Source organism: Urtica dioica, chromosome 8 (genome assembly GCF_054948205.1).
Source record: "Urtica dioica subsp. dioica isolate 48M chromosome 8, U.dioica_male_clone48M_v1_H2, whole genome shotgun sequence".
In the NCBI taxonomy this organism is placed as follows: domain Eukaryota; kingdom Viridiplantae; phylum Streptophyta; class Magnoliopsida; order Rosales; family Urticaceae; genus Urtica; species Urtica dioica.
This window is the reverse complement of record NC_142763.1, coordinates 44,037,842-44,055,743: the sequence shown is the minus strand read 5'-3', so window position 1 is coordinate 44,055,743 and position 17,902 is coordinate 44,037,842. Positions and strand designations below refer to the sequence as shown.

Genomic DNA, 17,902 nt, shown 5'->3' with positions numbered 1-17,902 from the left:
TGCTAGGTGCGGTAAGCTGAGAAGCAATACCTTCTTCTTTAAGAAAGTCATCGAACTCTCCAGACATATACTCACCACCTCGATCAGATCGAAGTGTTTTGATCACTTTGCCAGTTTGCTTTTCCACTAAAGCCCTAAATACCTTAAATACGTTAAAGGTCTCGAATTTGTGTTTGAGCAAATAGACAAAACGATATTGTGAGTAATCATCGGTGAAGGTAACGAAGTATTTGTATCCTCCATGTGCCTGTTGGCTGAGCGGACCACATACATCAGAATGTACTAGCTCCAGCAACTCAGTGGCTCTTCGACCCTTTTTCGATCCTTTGCTTGCCTTTTGTCCGTGCCCGACTGAGGCTTCGGGTTCTTCCACAAACATCTCCTAGTTTAACGATAGTAAAATTTATATTATTATTTGATATATAATAATATGATGTACCAAAACTACTTGATTTTATTACCTGATGAGGATGTGGAGTATCATGTTGTTGCGGCACCTGAAACGGAGTAGGTTGGGGAGTGTAGTGTGGTTGAGGCATATGAAACTGAGAACTGAAATCTCCATGATAGGAAGGAGCTTGTTGCCATTGTTGAAAAGGAGTACTGAAATCTGGGGGGAACTGAAAAGACGGTCCCCTGCTCCAACCTTCTTGCCTCTCTTGCTCTAAATTTCGTAGTCTCTCTTCAAAAATCTTTCTTTCTTCTGCGTATTGTCGAACTTGCTCGGCGAGAAGCTTATTTTGCTCTAGAATCGCCATGTGATGTTTTTGACTTTGAAGTTCTACTTCCTTTCTACTTTGTGAGGATTTTCCCCAATAGCTAGTCGGTGTTGTGGTTCCCGCAACACCTCGCACACGTCCGCTGTACTCGGGCTTGTTAATAGCCATTGACAAAATATCAGCCCTTCCAACTTCTTGTAAACCTCACCCTTCTTTTAGTGCATTTAGCCGAGCCTACAAAACGTATATTATTAACACATATTATCATTTCAATAAATCATTCGAATAAAGTTCACAGTTTACTCACAATTTCTTTTTGAACGCCTAGTGCATCATCTACAAGCTCTCCTTTGGCATTTCTATGTGACTCTATCCAAACCGAGGCACGATCCGGTATAGCTCCCTCTGGATTCTTCTTCCTCTATGTTAAGAACATGAATTATAGTAAATATATAAAAAATGGGACGATACATATACTATTAATGAAAAATAAGATACCATTTTCTCTCGTAACTCCGCGTATGATGTTTGCCCTAGTCGATGTGGAGTAGTGTCTGTCTTCTTTCTCACTTGTTGCACTTTTCGAAGTTCCTAAGTCAAAACATAAATTTTTAGAACTAGATTGTATTTAAGAAAAATGGTTACATAATAACTTACCGCAAATTCTGAACTTAGCCGCTTCTTCACATATTTGATCCAATCATCTTTTGGAATACCGTACTCATCTTCGTGAGACTCTGCAAAACTTTCCGGATTAATGTCTTCTTTAACGTTATCGTAGATCTCGCGTGTCAACCTATTCTTGAAATTACGCCACATTTTTCCAATTTTTTTCATTGCCTCATGTCGGTAAATATCGTCGATTTCAAAGGTTGTCTGAAAAACGAGTGTTAGATACTAAACAATTATGTAAACATCATACAAATAGTTTTATACTAAAAGAAAAACTTACATGAATATCGTTCCACATTATGTTCTTAAGGTGGAGAGGAACTTCGCGCGAATCATCGTAAAGAATGGACACTCTTCTAGCTTGAACACCCAAAAAGCTTGCAAAGCTTCTTGCCTTATCACCGATAGGCGCTCCATACTCATCCACGTCAACTTCGAGTCTAGTTCCTTGACTCCTCGCATGTACTATTGCCGGGAGTTTTGTTGGACCTCTTTTTGCTCTCTCACTAGGCGTAGCATCATCGGAACCGGAAGCTTCATTGTCGGACATTTTAAACCTGCACAAACAATCAAATAATTATTAATCGATAATAACTCTATAATAACATCATACTGTTCACGATTCTCTTAAACAAATTAACTTACTTCATCATATTTTTAATCTACATAAATGCCCTCTCCATTCTCACGTAGATACAATAACTCCTCGTTGTCAACAAGGATATCATCATCTGAACATAGACCTTTGATAGGAGTTAACGTTTTAGCTAAAAAAATCATTATCATGCAATTCATCCTGAAGTTCATTTGCGTAATCTTTACTCTGCGTAGCGAATACGTATGACCTGTTGTCAATGGTGCCCACAAGAAGAGTTGTAGTCTTTATTTTGTACATTTGATGTAATAAAGTCTCATGAAGACTCTTGCTTGTAATTGCCTATCTATTCATTAATAAAGTTGAAACGTTCATTCATTCTTTCTTTGTTTGAAGCTTTATGATAAAACCTTAGTCTTTTAGTCCATAAACAAACTTAACAACTTATGAAGAGACAAATGTAGATTTGCATGAACAAACTCTTCGTAGTTTGCTTAAAACGATATATTCGCAATCTTAGGGTCAAAGGACTATTGACCTCAGTATGATTGTTAGAAGAATCTATGATGTCTGGTTATGAGGCATTGAGAGTTGGGGACTCTATAGTTCTTCTAGGTATCTTCCGAAGGTACTGAATTGACCAGTGCACTTCTAGAGACAATATAAGAACAAACCATTTAACCTCTTATGTCTCGAAGTCACTATGTATGAATTGCATCATGCTTACCTTAATCCTAAAATGAGACATGCCATTTCACACCTTAGTATTCTCATTTGAGAAAGTCAAAGTTCGGACTCACTATGTGATTCCGAACAAGGCCTATTGGTGAAGTACTAAGTTGTGAGTCTGTCATGAGTAACTTTGTGAAGTTCTCATAGATATGGAATTCATGTACAAGATTGCTGAAATGCAATGTATGTCACCTCATGCTTTGTTCCTTGGAGTGTGAATAAATGAACTGGCCAGTGTCCAAATTGAGTCCTGACTCTTTTGGATGAAACAATGTGACTTGTTAGCTCCTCGTCAAAACATTGTTTCTAACTTATTCACAAGCGACAAAGGAGTTGAGGAAATAACAGCTAGAAGGGTAAATTGGTAATTTAGTAAATCCCGACTAGCTGATGACATTCATGAAGGGTAAACATAGATAATATTCAGTGGATCCGCTCATCATAATTAGGTCGAATTCTTGAGTAGAAAATAAATTCATTTGAACCGAGAGATTTTCAGTGTCAGCTCTTTAGTGGAGTCAGTTGGCATTAAGCTAAACTTGGAAAAGGTTTGTGAACTTTTGAGTCCAAGTGTTTAGCTCAAGCTTTGTTCATTTGGGTCCATGAGGTCACTGTCACGAATCACATCGATAGGAATAGTTAAACTGGAAGCTAAGTCAAAACAAGAACGAAAATTGTCGAAAGGGTATTTTTGTCTTTTGAGACAAAGGATGAAGTGAATGTCAATAAATTTTTTGACAAGTTCATTTGATGACTTAATGTCACTCGGCCATAATATGATTAATTGGGCCTTGTGAATTAATTTCGTTTCATAAGAATTTTATTGAAAATTCTTAATGGGCTTTTCTCATATTGTTATGAACAAATGAAGAAGCTTCTAGAAGCTCCTTCTAGATGAGGATAGGCGCCCAAGTACCCAAGGAAAAGAGAGATTATTTTGTGCATAAATGTATCAAGATACTTGCCAAAAGAAAAAGAGGAAACAAATCTCCTCTATGAGGAAAGTAGATGTTCGGCCAAACAAGCCAAGAGAAAGTCAAAGGCAAGGCATGGAATAAAAGAGGAAACTAATCCCTTGGGGATGTGTTTGATGTGGGCGCCCATTTAGGGGATTTGGGCAATAAAAGATTGCTCAAAAAGGCTTGGAAAATAAGAGGAAACTACTTCCTTCCAAGGCCAACCCTTCTCCTATAAATAGGACCCTCATTCCTCTCATTCCATTCATTCAACACAAGTTAGAGATTGAGAGACTCTCTCTCTAGACATTGTGGCCGAAAATCCCCTCTCTCTCTCTCTCTAGTTTATTTTCGATTTTTTCTTGTCTTGGCACCTAGGTCCTCACTCGACCTAGTGTTTAGCTCTGCGACTTCAAGACTCGTTCTTAAGTCGTAGTGTTTAAAAGTGCCCACTCACTGATTCCTTTATTTCGAGTGATTTAGTGATAGAAACTTTCGTGGTTGCTCGAGGTGCCGAGGAAAGAAAGAGAGACGTGCTGCGAGGGGAAACGAGCGTTGCAAACTTTCCAAAAGCTTCTTCAAAGTTCAAGCTTCAAGAAAGGTTAGTAAACTTCTAGCTCATATTGGTTTTTAATTACATGTACTTGCACTTGTCTAGGTTAGTAAAAATTGTTTTACTTGTAAAAGAAAATTTTTAAAATTCCGCCGCTTACCGAAGCGTTAATTATTTTCTCAAACCCTAGATCGATTCCAACATGACCATCTTGACTTGCTCTGACTACGAACATAGAAGACTTGTTCTACGTTTGTCGCCATCACGAACGGTTCTTTACGATGACCGATTCTATTTAGATCTACCACTGTAAATCCATTCTTGTTCACTTTAACACCATTATTACTCTCAACCCAATCACACAAAAAAACCGGCTGACGAAAGGACACGTAATCGATTTCCCATATCTCTTTGATAATTCCGTAGTATATCATATCTGAATATATGGGATTTGTGTCTTTTGCACTCGATATCTGCATAGTCTTCGCAACCAAACTCACCCCGCTATTTTGCGTGACTCTCTTACGATCACGTTCCTCTGTGCTGAACCGTACACCATTAATGATGTAACCTGAATGCTTGATAACTTCTGTACTCGGTATTTTTGATAAACAACGAAGTGTACAAATAGCATCGTTCTTTGTCAAAACTCTCTCTTCTAACCATTTTGAAAATCTGCGCACGTGCTCATTTTGTATCCATTTCGGAGTTTTATTTGTCGACGTATGTTGCAATAAATTCATGTGTTCTCTGCATTTTTTCAGATAAGAAGTTATTATATATAGAAGACTAAAAATATAGGAAAATATAAAGTTTGATAACTTACTCGATAAATGGCTGAACTAAATCGGAGTTCTCTAAGATCGTATGATGCGCTTGCAAAAGCTGTGTATAGGAAATCGAACAAACGACCCCATTGTTTAAGCCTTTACTTGTAACACTATCTCAAACAACATCAGTGCGAAGTCCAATATCTTCCAAATCGTGCAAGTATTCAGAACAACATTCCACAGATTCTTCAGCCAAGTACCCTTCAACGATACATCCTTCAGGCCGATTTCGATTTCTTACATATCCTTTTAACACTTGCATGAATCTCTTAAAAGGATACATCCATCGAAGATACACAGGTCCGCACAATTGCAGTTCTCTCACCAAATGCAATGTAAGATGAATCATTACGTCGAAGAATGATGGCGGAAAATATTGCTCCAATTTACACAACGTGGTCACAATGTCAGATTGAAGCTCGTCAAGTATCGATGTATCAACAACCTTGGAACAAAGAATGTTAAAAAACACACAGAGTCGTATAACGGCATCTCTCAATCCGTCTGGGAGCATCGACTCAATGGCCACGGGCAAAATATGTTGCATCAAAACATGATAATCATGAGACTTGAGTCCAAAGACTTTCAACTCCTCCAAAGAAACATAACTTCGGATGTTAGCTGCATATCCCTCGGCACCTTAATATCAAACAATGTTTGACAGAACTTCTTTTTCTCCTCTCTCGTTAGAGTAAAAGAACATGGTGGTAGATATGTACGATTTCCATTCTCCTTCGGAGCAAATTCAGTTCTAATTCCCATATGAACCAAGTCTCGCCGCGACGATATACCATCTTTTGTTTTTCCCGGAATGTTAAGCAGTGTAGAAATGACACTATCGCACACATTCTTTTCAATATGCATGACATCAAGATTATGACGCACAAGTAGATGCTTCCAATACTCTAACTCGAAGAATATCGATTTCTTCTTCCAACTTCCTTCGTCGTAGACTACTTTCTCCCCTCTTTTCCTCTTTACAGACGTATCACTCTTCGGCTTTTTCACAATTTTTCCGAGAGGCCTAAGTTTCATCTTCGACAACATATTAAAGGTTTCAACTCCTGACAATGGCTTTTTAACTGTACGAAACTCTTTTTTGCCATTAAACGCCGCTTGAAATCTGCGAAAACGATGATTTAATGGTAAAAAGCGTCTATGATTCATATACACAACTTTTTGCCCATATTTCAGGTCTTCACCTTCAGTATCGTCTGCACAAATCAGACATCCCTTAAAGCCTTTGACAGAATAACCAGATAAATTTCCATAAGCCGGGAAATCATTTATGGTCCATAACAGAACAGCCCGAAGTGTGAATTCCTCTTTAAGATGTCCATCAAAAGCTTGGACACCATTTTCCCACAACAACTTCAGTTCGTCTATCAATGGAGCCAAAAACACATCAATGTCATTACCTGGTTGTTTGGGACCAGAGATAAGTAGAGATAACATCATGAATTTGCGTTTCATGGACAACCAAGGCGGTAGATTATACGTCACAAGAACCACGGGCCAAACACTGTATCTACTGCTTTGTAGACTATGTGGATTAATACCATCGGATGAGAGAGTGAGACGAAGATTTCTAGACTCTTTGCCGAACGTCGGCCACTTTGAGTCAACATGTTTCCAGGCAGGCGAATCTGCGGGGTGTCGAAGCTTTCCATCATCGATCCTTTGGTTAGCATGCCAAGTCAAACTTTGAGCGTGCTTAGGATTTCGTAATAATCGACGAAAACGCGGAATGATTGGTAGGTGCCACAATAGTTTTACAAGGATTTTAGATTGCTTTTCTGTATCATTTTTCTGCTTCCACCTAGTGTTGGAATCGATCTAGGGTTTAAGAAAATAATTAACGCTTCGGTAAGCGGCGGAATTTTAAAAATTTTCTTTTACAAGTAAAAACGGTTTTTACTAACCTAGACAAGTGCAAGTACATGTAATTAAAAACCAATATGAGCTAGAAGTTTACTAACCTTTCTTGAAGCTTGATCTTTGAGAAGCTCTTAGAAAGTTGCAACGCTCGTCTCCCCTCGCAGCACGTCTCTCTTCCTTTCCTCGGCACCTCGAGCAACCACGAAAGTTTCTATCACTAAATCACTCGAAAAGAAGGAATCAGTGAGTGGGCACTTTTAAACACTACGACTTAAGAACGAGTCTCGAAGTCGCAGAGCTAAACACTAGGTCAAGTGAGGACCTAGGTGCCAAGACAAGAAAAAATCGAAAATAAACTAGAGAGAGAGAGAGGATTTTCGGCCAAAGTTCTAGAGAGAGAGTCTCTCAAATCTCTTAAACTTGGATGAATGAAATGTGAGGAAATGAGGCTCCTATTTATAGGAGAGGTCTCACCTTCAATAAGGTAGTTTCCTCTTCTATAGAATATCACATATTCATGAGCAATTTCCTCTTTTTTCCCTTTGAGACACTCGGCCAACTCAAGGCTTCTAGAAGCCTTGATTTGTTTCCAATTTTGTTCAAGGCCTTGCCTTGTCTCTCACTTGGCCGATTCCCACTTTCCTCTTGGAGGAAATTTGTTTCCGCTTTTTCTTTTGGCAAGTATCTAAATACATTTATGCACAAAATAAACTCTCCTATTTCTCTATTAGGGTAGGCGCCCAAGTCTCTCTAGAAGGAGCTTCTAGAAGCTTCTTCATTTGTTCATGACAACATGAGAAAGGCCCATTAAGAATTTTCAATAAAATTCTCATGAAATGAAATTAATTCACAAGGCCCAGTTAATCATATTGTGGCCGAGTGACATTAAGTCATCAAATGAACTTGTCAAAATTTATTGACATCCATTTCATCCTTATGTCTCAAAAGACAAAAATACCCTTTCGACAATTTTCGTTCTTGTTTTGACTTAGCTTCCAGTTTAACTATTCCTATCGATGTGATTCGTGACAGTGACCTCATGGACCCAAATGAACAAAGCTTGAGCTAAACACTTGGACTCAAAAGTTCACAAACCTTTTCCAAGTTTAGCTTAATGCCAACTGACTCCACTAAAGAGCTGACACTGAAAATCTCTCGGTTCAAATGAATTTATTTTCTACTCAAGAATTCGACCTAATTATGATGAGCGGATCCACTGAATATTATCTATGTTTACCCTTCATGAATGTCATCAGCTAGTCGGGATTTACAAAATTACCATTTTACCCTTCTAGCTGTTATTTCCTCAACTCCTTTGTCGCTTGTGAATAAGTTAGAAACAATGTATTGACGAGGAGCTAACAAGTCACATTGTTTCATCCAAAAGAGTCAGGACTCAATTTGGACACTGGCCAGTTCATTTATTCACACTCCAAGGAACAAAGCATGAGGTGACATACATTGCATTTCAGCAATCTTGTACATGAATTCCATATCTATGAGAACTTCACAAAGTTACTCATGACAGACTCACAACTTAGTACTTCACCAATAGGCCTTGTTCGGAATCACATAGTGAGTCCGAACTTTGACTTTCTCAAATGAGAATACTAAGGTGTGAAATGGCATGTCTCATTTCAGGATTAAGGTAAGCATGATGCAATTCATACATAGTGACTTCGAGACATAAGAGGTTAAATGGTTTGTTCTTATATTGTCTCTAGAAGTGCACTGGTCAATTCAGTACCTTCGGAAGATACCTAGAAGAACTATAGAGTCTCCAACTCTCAATGCCTCATAACCAGACATCATAGATTCTTCTAACAATCATACTGAGGTCAATAGTCCTTTGACCTTAAGATTGCGAATATATCGTTTTAAGCAAACTACGAAGAGTTTGTTCATGCAAATCTACATTTGTCTCTTCGTAAGTTGTTAAGTTTGTTTATGAACTAAAAGACTAAGGTTTTATCATAAAGCTTCAAACAAAGAAGATTGAATGAACGTTTCAACTTTTTATTAATGAATAAGCAATTACAAGCAAGAGTCTTCGTAAGACTATATGACATCAAATGTACATAAATAGACACTACTACTCTTCTTGTGGGCACCATTGACAACAAACTCCCACTTGACTCAAAGAAGATGTGAGTAGTCCTACATGCCTAATCCCTCTCGAAGTTGGTCGAAGACCATGTTCGCTAGGGCCTTGGTGAATGGATCTTCAAGAGATCTACTTCACCTCCACGTCTCCGCGTTGCGCGATCTCTCGAATCAAATGGTATTCCCTCTCAATATGTTTAGAGCGCTTATGGCTTCTAGGTTCCTTTGAGTTAGCGACAGCCCCACTATTATCACAATAAAGGGTCATGGGCTTGTCGACGTTTGGAACAACTTCCAAATACTTAAGGAATTTTCTAAGCCATATAGCCTCTTTGGATGCTTCACAAGCAGCCACATATTCTGCTTCCATTGTGGAGTCAGCAATGCAAGATTGCTTAATACTTCTCCACACAACAGCTCCACCATTAAGGATGAACACAGATCCCGAAGTGGATTTCCTGGAATCCTTATCCGCTTGAAAATCGGAGTCGGTATATCCCGTCATAGTCAGGTCAGTACCTGAGTATGTAAGCATCAAGTTCCTAGTTCTTCAAAGATACTTAAGAACATGCTTAACAGCAATCCAGTGCTCGGGTCCAGTGTTGGATTGGAAACGGCTAACTACGCCAACGGCGAAACATATATCAGGTCTAGTGCAAAGCATAGCATACATGAGGCTTCCTACGGGCAGAGGCGTAAGGAATTTTCCTCATGTCTTCAATCTCTTGTGCAGTCTTGGGAGACTGGTCCTTAGAGAGTGAAACTCCATGCCTAAAGGGTGTTTGACCCCTCTTGCAGTCTTGCATCGAGAAGCGATCCATCACCTTATCAATATAAGATGCTTGAGAGAGCGACAGGGTCCGGTTTTTCCTATCTCGAAAGATTTGGATTCCCAGAATGTATGCGGCTTCTCCTAGATCCTTCATATCGAATTGCTTTGCTAGCCAGACCTTAACCTCAGATAACTTACCCACGTCATTACCAATGAGTAGTATATCATCGACATATAGTACCAGAAACACAACTTTGCCTTCGTGTATTAACTTGTAAACACAAGGCTCATCTATTGACTGTTCAAAGCCGAAGCTCTTTACAGTTTCATCGAATCTAATATTCCATGACCTAGATGCTTGCTTTAGTCCATAAATGGATTTAAGCAACTCACAAACCTTGGTCTCTTGACCTTTATCCACGAAACCGTCTGGTTGAGCCATGTAAATGCGCTCGTCAAGATTGCCATTCAGAAAGGCTGTCTTGACATCCATTTGCCAGATCTCATAGTCGAGAGCTGCAGCTATGGATAGGAGTATGCGGATGGATTTAAGCATCGCGACTGGCGAGAAGGTTTCTTCATAGTCAATCCCTTCTTGTTGGGTATAACCCTTCGCCACAAGTCGTGCTTTGAACGTCTCGACGTTCCCATCAGGACCCATTTTCTTCTTGTATATCCCCTTACACCCTACGGGTTTAATCCCTTCAGGAAGGTCTACAAGTTTCCAGACTTTGTTGACATACATCGAGTGCATTTCAACTTTCATGGCGTCAAGCCAAAGGTTTGATTCAGAACAAGCCATTGCTTGGCTATAGGAAACAGGGTCATCCATGTCGGAGACGGCTACAAGAGAGTCTCCATAAGACATGTACCTGTCAGGCTTTTGAGTAGCCCTCCCACTACGTCTAAGTACTACTTGATGAGATTCTGATGAGTTAGGTTGTGTTTCAGTTGGGGTAAGAACAGTTCTTACAGATGAGGTAGAAGCTTCCTCACCCAACTTTTCTTCAAGCACAATCTTGCTTCTAGGTTTCGCATCCTTCATAAAGTCCTCCTCAAGGAAACGAGCATTCGTGCTAACGAAAGTCTTATCGTCCTCGGGACTATAGAAAGTAAAACCTTTGGTTTCCTTCGGATATCCTACAAACAGGCACAATTCTGACCTACTAGCCAACTTGCTAGTCTTTTGCCTCAGCACGTGTGCAGGGCAACCCCAAATTCGGATGTGGCCCAAACTTACTTTACGGCCAGTCCATCTTTCATAAGGAGTACCAGGAACCGTTTTAGACGGAACTTGGTTCAGAATGTAAGCGGCTGTTTCGAGGGCATATCCCCAAAAGGAAAGCGGGAGTGATGAGTAACTCATCATCGATCTAACCATCTCCATAAGAGTTCGGTTTCTTCTCTCTGACACTCCGTTTTGTTGAGGTGTGCCAGGTGCGGTAAGCTGAGAAGCGATACCTTCTTCTTTAAGAAAGTCATCGAACTCTCCAGACATATACTCACCACCTCGATCAGATCGAAGGGTTTTGATCACTTTGCCAGTTTGCTTTTCCACTAAAGCCCTAAAGACCTTAAATACGTTAAAGGTCTCGGATTTGTGTTTAAGCAAATAGACAAACCCATATCTTGAGTAATCATCAGTGAAGGTAACGAAGTATTCGTATCCTCCACGTGCCTGTTGGTTGAGCGGACCACATACATCAGAATGTATTAGTTCCAGCAACTCAGTGGCTCTTCGACCCTTATCGGAGAAAGGTCGCTTAGTCATTTTTCCTTCTATGCAGGATTCACAAGTAGGTAGTGAGCCTATTGCAGAGGCTTGGAGTGGACCATCCCTCACAAGTCTCTTAATCCTATCTAGACTGATATGACCAAGTCTTAAGTGCCAGAGGTATGTTGATTTTGTTAGATCGGAGGATTCAGAAAGTTTGATCCTCTTTGGCTCCCTAATTAGATCGTTATCTATTTCGGTGTCTAAAAGAGAATGTTGAGTGGGATAGATGTAAAAAAGACCATTCTTCATACATGCATCAGTGACAAAAGAATTAGAAAAGGAAATACGAATTCCATTCTTAATGAACTTTAAACAATAATCTTGCTCACGAAGACGAGCAACGGATATTAAGTTCTTCCCAAAGGTAGGAACAGAATAAACATTATTCAAGTTAAAGTGCGGTCTTCAAAAGATAGCGTCACGGATCCCATAGCCTCCGCGGACACCAGGCTCCCATCACCCCATTTGAAACAGAACTCGCCTTCCTCTAAGCTTTTGGTTTTCTTGAAACCATTCAAGGAACAACAAATATGGTTAGTAGCAGCGGAGTCAAGAATCCACGTTGATACATTATCAGCTACTAAGCATGCTTCGGTAACTGGTACAATACTATGTTCCTTTGTTTTGAGATAGGCAGGACAGTTCTTTTTATCGGCTTTGTAAGGTCTGTTCTTAGTTCCAGAGGCGGAGGCTTTTTGCTTAGTAGCATGTGCCTCTCCTTGATTCCTCTTTCTCATAGTGAGACCTACAGCAGTGTGAAGTCCTTTCATAAGCTTGGTAACAGTGTACTCTAGCTTGTTTATGAAGTAGTTCATCTTGAAGTTATCAAGAGATGCGGGGAGAGTTTCTAAGATCATATCTATGATATTCTTCCCATCAATCTCAGATCCTAGGATTTCCATTTTATTCATAAAAGTAATGATCAGTATCATGAAGTCTCCAACAGGAGTCCTAGCCTGCATATGACAGTTCATAAACTGTCGGACTGCTTGTAGCCTTGTTTGACGCCTTTGCCCTCCAAACATCTCAAGGTGATTGTAGAGCATGTCAGCGGCAGTCTCGATGTCACGATGTTGCTCTTTCAGCACATTGTTCATAGATGCCAATATATAGCACCTCACAATCTCATCGGAGCAGAGCCAGGCCGCCAAGGCGTCTTTGTCCTCTTGAGTTGAATCATCATTCGTCAGAGGAGGACACGGGGTGGTGAGTACCCATTTGTGCTTGTTAACCGTAGGTATTATGTCGAGGTTACGTTTCGAATCTACGTAGTTTTCGTTTTCGAGTTTGTTCGAGGAAAAGATGAACGAGAGAAGGTTGAGAGACATGTTGCCTATGAAAGTTGAAACAAGTTTATGATTAGTCTTTGGTTTAGGATTTAAGTTTTATTAAGACTTTTATAAAAATCCAAAGGTGTTATAAACCAAACGATAATTTACTCCCTCAAGAGAAGGCCGCAAAAAATCTCCTTTTATAAGTAAATGACACATCATTAATGCTAAGCCAAGATGTCAATACATCTATTTTGACTAGCCACCTTGTAAATTGGTTTGATCACTCACATCCTTTCGCAGAGCCTCAAGGGAGGATTACTAGGGATTGAGCCTAAGTGTGCAACCAACCACTTAGTCCAAAAGATCAGCTTTGAAAAACAATCCCCCAAGGGGAGGCCTTGTCATCATTGCATCACTCTCGGACGTAGCTCATTGAGCAATGATCGAAGCAATAACGCCTTGGAGTACTCACATTTAAGTGAGGGTCGCAAGAGCGGCTCTTAGTCCCACGTTATTGCATCTTTCATTAGTGTTGGGGATCGTGGGTTACAAACAACAAGTATAACCCTCCCACTTAGTTTTTGGAGTTGGTTCATCGACTCTTTTAAGTTCGGAAACAAATTTCCTAGTTAGAGAGCGACAGAGTGGACAACTAGAAGAGAATCCTAGATCGACATGTTCATAGCAGTATTAGTGCATAAAGGCACAAGGTACATACTCGATCTTTTCCTATTTTCTATTTCGGGAAAGTGCGTGAGGGAAGTGTGAACTTCAACTCACTCGAACACTTGAAAGTTTGAGATTACACATCTTTTTATTTTTCGGCTTGTCTACAAGGAGACCTCCCACACAAATTTTCAAGAGCATATAGATTTTGAACATATGTGATATAGATATAGTTTTGAAAACATTTTGAAAATTTATTTGATTTGGATGACAAAATATTTTCAAGTTTGAAAGTGAAAACGGTTTTTCAAAATTCAAACTAGTTTTGTAAAAATTCAATTTCAATTAAACTTTCAAAATCAAAACATTTTAATCTTACACATCATGTTTATAATCATATGAAAAACATTTTTGCTCAAGAAAATTTTCTCATTAGAGTTCTATAACTCATGGTAGTGGGGTTTGAAAATCCGGATTTCTAAAAACCTAGAGTTTCAGACAGCCGCGCACCTCGGAGTAAAATCGCCATATCTGGCGGCTCCGATGTCCTTTTGAGCCGAAACCGGTGGCATTGGACAGAGGACAGACAGAGCTTTAATTTGAGTCAAGAATAATTAAATTTCGATTTCTGAGCAGAGAGTTATGCCACTTTTAATGCGGGTTTACTCCAGCTCGAAGAAAAAGAAATAAATTAAAGCTTGGTCCTTTTTAAGTGCGAAAAAGAATCGAGTGTAACGGAACGTTTTAAGATGTTGTTTAAAGCTTTTATTTGTGTTTTATTACAATTCTAACTTGTCACAAAATTAGTAAACTTTCGAAAACGATTTTCAAGCTCATAATATTAAAAACATGTACATGCTAATCTTTGACCATAGCTCTGATACCATTTGTTAGAATCGATCTAGGGTTTAAGAAAATAATTAACGCTTCGGTAAGCGGCGGAATTTTAAAAATTTTCTTTTACAAGTAAAAACGGTTTTTACTAACCTAGACAAGTGCAAGTACATGTAATTAAAAACCAATATGAGCTAGAAGTTTACTAACCTTTCTTGAAGCTTGATCTTTGAGAAGCTCTTAGAAAGTTGCAACGCTCGTCTCCCCTCGCAGCACGTCTCTCTTCCTTTCCTCGGCACCTCGAGCAACCACGAAAGTTTCTATCACTAAATCACTCGAAAAGAAGGAATCAGTGAGTGGGCACTTTTAAACACTACGACTTAAGAACGAGTCTCGAAGTCGCAGAGCTAAACACTAGGTCAAGTGAGGACCTAGGTGCCAAGACAAGAAAAAATCGAAAATAAACTAGAGAGAGAGAGAGAGGATTTTCGGCCAAAGTTCTAGAGAGAGAGTCTCTCAAATCTCTTAAACTTGGATGAATGAAATGTGAGGAAATGAGGCTCCTATTTATAGGAGAGGTCTCACCTTCAATAAGGTAGTTTCCTCTTCTATAGAATATCACATATTCATGAGCAATTTCCTCTTTTTTCCCTTTGAGACACTCGGCCAACTCAAGGCTTCTAGAAGCCTTGATTTGTTTCCAATTTTGTTCAAGGCCTTGCCTTGTCTCTCACTTGGCCGATTCCCACTTTCCTCTTGGAGGAAATTTGTTTCCGCTTTTTCTTTTGGCAAGTATCTAAATACATTTATGCACAAAATAAACTCTCCTATTTCTCTATTAGGGTAGGCGCCCAAGTCTCTCTAGAAGGAGCTTCTAGAAGCTTCTTCATTTGTTCATGACAACATGAGAAAGGCCCATTAAGAATTTTCAATAAAATTCTCATGAAATGAAATTAATTCACAAGGCCCAGTTAATCATATTGTGGCCGAGTGACATTAAGTCATCAAATGAACTTGTCAAAATTTATTGACATCCATTTCATCCTTATGTCTCAAAAGACAAAAATACCCTTTCGACAATTTTCGTTCTTGTTTTGACTTAGCTTCCAGTTTAACTATTCCTATCGATGTGATTCGTGACAGTGACCTCATGGACCCAAATGAACAAAGCTTGAGCTAAACACTTGGACTCAAAAGTTCACAAACCTTTTCCAAGTTTAGCTTAATGCCAACTGACTCCACTAAAGAGCTGACACTGAAAATCTCTCGGTTCAAATGAATTTATTTTCTACTCAAGAATTCGACCTAATTATGATGAGCGGATCCACTGAATATTATCTATGTTTACCCTTCATGAATGTCATCAGCTAGTCGGGATTTACAAAATTACCATTTTACCCTTCTAGCTGTTATTTCCTCAACTCCTTTGTCGCTTGTGAATAAGTTAGAAACAATGTATTGACGAGGAGCTAACAAGTCACATTGTTTCATCCAAAAGAGTCAGGACTCAATTTGGACACTGGCCAGTTCATTTATTCACACTCCAAGGAACAAAGCATGAGGTGACATACATTGCATTTCAACAATCTTGTACATGAATTCCATATCTATGAGAACTTCACAAAGTTACTCATGACAGACTCACAACTTAGTACTTCACCAATTGGCCTTGTTCGGAATCACATAGTGAGTCCGAACTTTGACTTTCTCAAATGAGAATACTAAGGTGTGAAATGGCATGTCTCATTTCAGGATTAAGGTAAGCATGATGCAATTCATACATAGTGACTTCGAGACATAAGAGGTTAAATGGTTTGTTCTTATATTGTCTCTAGAAGTGCACTGGTCAATTCAGTACCTTCGGAAGATACCTAGAAGAACTATAGAGTCTCCAACTCTCAATGCCTCATAACCAGACATCATAGATTCTTCTAACAATCATACTGAGGTCAATAGTCCTTTGACCTTAAGATTGCGAATATATCGTTTTAAGCAAACTACGAAGAGTTTGTTCATGCAAATCTACATTTGTCTCTTCGTAAGTTGTTAAGTTTGTTTATGGACTAAAAGACTAAGGTTTTATCATAAAGCTTCAAACAAAGAAGATTGAATGAACGTTTCAACTTTTTATTAATGAATAAGCTATTACAAGCAAGAGTCTTCGTAAGACTATATGACATCAAATGTACATAAATAGACACTACTACTCTTCTTGTGGGCACCATTGACAACACCTAGAAGCTTCACACATGGGACACTGCTCAAGAGTTTCATACTCATTACGGTAAAGGATGCAATCATTTGGACATGCATGAATTTTCTTATATCCCAAACCAATAGCCGCTAGAGTTTTTTTTGCAACATATACAGACGAGGGTATCTGATTATTTTCTGGCAATATATCTCTTAGCAAGCCAAGAAGTTCTGAGAACATAACATCGCTCGATCCGTATTTGGCTTTTAAGTTGAATAACCTTATTAAGGTTGAAAGTTTGGTGAACTTGACACAACCAGGATATAGAGGAGTTTCGGCGTCACTTAAAAGAGAATAAAGCTCGTCGGGATTGTCTTGAAGTTCATCTTGCAAATCATTAACCATCTCAGCGATGTAAGGGGCATCAACGTCTTCTTCATTGGAATTATCTTGAACGAAAACATTATGTTCTGTCACATAATTTTCTCCATGGTGTATCCATATCTTATAGCTTTGATCGATACCCTTACATATCAAATGTTCTTTTAGGGTAGTAATGTTACCAAAGCTTAAATTCCCACATTTGACACACGGACATGGAATTCTCTCTATGTTTTCACATACACTAAGACAATGGTCCAAGAACTTTCTCACACCATCCACATATTGATTTGAATCTCTACGAGCCGACATCCATAACTTATCCATAATAAAGCTATACACAAAAATTAAACCCAATTTAAAAAAAAAAAAAAAAAAAAAAAAAAAAAAAAAAAAGACATCTAAACTACATAACATATATGATCATCTCAACACAACAAAATCACACACAATTCACGTGCAAAAAAAAAGCGACATCTAAAGTCTAACCTACTAGCTAAACATAACTTATTTAATCATTACAAAACAACAAAATTCGCACACAATTCACACACAATTCATGTCCAACAAAGAAAAAGCGACGTCTAAAGTCTATAAACTACTAGTAAACAGAACATATCGATACATATATCAAAAACACAAAAAATAATCATTTTATATTATCTAGTGACACACAATTTTCAAGCGACGCCCAATATAATATGTACAAAAAAAAATTGACATTTTATAAAATAAAATAAAAAACTTACTTGGATGCTAACACGGACGGCGGCGGCGACGGCGAGTGAAAACCGGATTAAAGGCGTCCACCAGCTAATGAGAGGCTGAAAATATGTAACAACAAATTTAATAAAATGTTTATTAAAAAAAAAAAAAAACTCTACCTAAGCCGACGACGGCGACCGGACGAAAGAGGGGCGGAGGGACCGGCGGCGACTACGGGCGCGGAGACGGCCGTAAATAACA

At 38.9% G+C, this 17,902-nt stretch overlaps 1 pseudogene; it reads right to left on the bottom strand.

The window, feature by feature from the left end:
- Nucleotides 1–923: 923 nt before the first annotated feature.
- On the bottom strand, nucleotides 924–16,957 carry LOC149389908 (uncharacterized; annotated as a pseudogene).
- Nucleotides 16,958–17,902: the final 945 nt, after the last annotated feature.